Here is a 2485-nt window from a genome sequence, read left to right as displayed (position 1 = left end):
ATACTCTGCGCTCAGAACATGTGAGTTACAAAACTGATACAAATTTAATAAAGAAATTGCATTATATCGCAACTTTGAGCCACATTTGATAAATTGATGATAATTACATCAGTTATTGAACCAAGCTGATTGCAAGAATTGAAATACATTACAACTTGCATAATGTATGGTTAGAAATGAGATCTTATATTAGGAAGAGCGTCGCCTTGTGTGCCAGCCTGGCATCTCCCTGAACTTACCCCTCATATATGTGAACCTGGGCACCTTTTAGGACATGACACTCCCAGTGATATGAATGGGGGAAGTTTAGTGCATGAACACCAACATTAGAACATTTATTGATGGGGCTTTATGGAGCAGAGCTGGAAGGGGATGGTGTGGGCTGTGTTACAGGGAGAAGACAAGCACACAGTGATATGGTTGTACATCGGGCACACAATCATCATGTCAGCAATGTGCTACAACCGTCATGATGAGCGCTATGCTACACAGACACAAGGCCCCGCCCCCTCATTAGACACACCCTCCTCATCAGACACACCCTCCTCATTAGACACACGCTGCTGTCTGTATGAGAGGAGTACAAAGTACATTGAAGCGTGTTATAGGACGTTGCCTGTGATTGGCCGGACAGAACTTCCTTCTCAGAGCTCTCCGGTAGCTTGCACGAGCCAGGGGAAGGAGCCGAGGCCGGCACGTTGCTGGGAACCTTGCGGGATGAAATCTATGAGAATATCACTTTCGTGATTTCTGCTGAGGGAACCGTTATAACTAATCCCCGGAGCAACCAATCAGATAGTTGTATGCTTGTTGTCCTGCGGCCAATCGATAGCGGAGGTGGGCGTTCCCTGCGATGATGGGAGGGACCAGTGTCTCGTTGTGTGTGCTGCCGCCCCGGGGCTCAGTGAGTGCCGAGTAGAGGCAGGAGGAGGACGGGACATATGTGTATAGGGAGTGCACTTACCTGTCCAGTGTTCCCCGCCCCGGGGCTGGGGGAGTGAGCGGTCCGGCCTCCCCGTTATTACGAAGGGATTCCCATACAGAGCACTTCCCTCGCCCCTCCCCTCCAATAAACTCTGTGACAAGCGGCCCGGGAAGTGTCTGGCAGAGTCAAGACAGAGCGGAGCGCATTGGAAGGCGCTGCTGTGACACACCGAGCCGGACAGCGAGCTGCTCCCGTGCTGTGCGCGCCTCTTACAAACTTTGTGCCGGACACCAGGGGAAGCGCGAGGTGCCTGCGGTCATGCCGGTGGGCAGCCTGTTGCCGTTCAGTGTGGCCCCGCACGGGTCGGGTAGCGGAGCAGGGGGCGGGCCGGCCGGCTCTGTCCCGGGAGTAGGAGTGACCGGACTGCACTGGTTGGGCTCCGCGGGAAGGAAGCTGTCCGGGTTCCGACTTACCGAGAAGTTTGTCTTATTGCTGGTGTTCAGTGGCTTCATCACTCTGTGCTTCGGGGCCATCTTCTTCTTACCCGACTCGCCTAAGCTGCTCAGCGGCGTTTTATTTCAGCAACATCAGCCTCCAGCCCTGCAACGCAGCCCCCTCGGATCTATGGACGAGGAGGACGGGGGGCGCCTGGCCCGGATCCGGGAGGAACATGAGAGGGCCCTGCGGGAAGCCAAGGACACCCTGAACCGGGCACCCGAGGATATCCAAGGAGACATCCAGCGGGACAAGGAGAGGGTGCAGGCACAGGGCAGGGTGACGGCCGGGGTCAGACTGGCACCCAGACCCTTCAAAGCACCCATAGGAGTACAGGGGGGAGAACCCAGCGACCCCGAGGTGAAGGCGAAGAGAGACAAGATCAAGGAGGTAAGAAGGTGGCAGCCGGGGTACCTGAGCTGTACGGCGGGGGGTGATGCGCCAAGGCTCCCCATGTAATATATAAATCTCCCCCATCAGCCCCCATGTGTCATGCAATGCCCGGTGCTGCACCAGCTCAGTGTGCCCATGTGTGTGCTGCCAGCACAGATTAGTATGGCAGCAGATGGCCGGGGCTTTTCTCATGCCGGGTGCTCAGGATGATTATTTGCTCTGAGCACACCATGCACTTTTCATGTCCCCACCGCTTCCCTTTGCAGAATGTGTGATGATGGGGCTGGCTGCTCTCACCCATGTATATGTGCTATCAGTGCTCTGTATTCGCAGGGTAATGTACGTGCATTGCATTAGCTTCACGGGAATGCTACTAGATCAAGCTTGTATAGAGCTGTGATTTGTTTTTATTCACTTTCCTAGCAAAGGAATATCTTCATCATCTTGATAGTATGTAGTCTGGCAATAGGCCATCTTCATTTATCAGCTTCCAGGGGAACTGGCTTATCACTCAGCTTTATCCTGGGATCTAGTTCACTTCTCTGACAGCCTAACAGGGCCATACTAATACACCGCACACCTAAAGAATGATGGGAGTTATGAGCTCTCCTCATATGGAATCCGGGTCATTGTACCCACATGGGAGTTATGAGCTCCCCCCATACAGTACCC

The 2485-nt window shown here is 53.8% G+C and overlaps 1 pseudogene; it reads left to right on the top strand.

Annotated features, from left to right (window-relative positions):
* Window positions 1–632: 632 nt before the first annotated feature.
* LOC140328908 (mannosyl-oligosaccharide 1,2-alpha-mannosidase IA pseudogene) lies at window positions 633–1894 on the top strand (annotated as a pseudogene).
* Window positions 1895–2485: the final 591 nt, after the last annotated feature.

This window comes from Pyxicephalus adspersus, chromosome 4 (genome assembly GCF_032062135.1).
Source record: "Pyxicephalus adspersus chromosome 4, UCB_Pads_2.0, whole genome shotgun sequence".
In the NCBI taxonomy this organism is placed as follows: Eukaryota; Metazoa; Chordata; class Amphibia; order Anura; family Pyxicephalidae; genus Pyxicephalus; species Pyxicephalus adspersus.
This window is presented reverse-complemented; position numbering and strand designations above follow the sequence as displayed.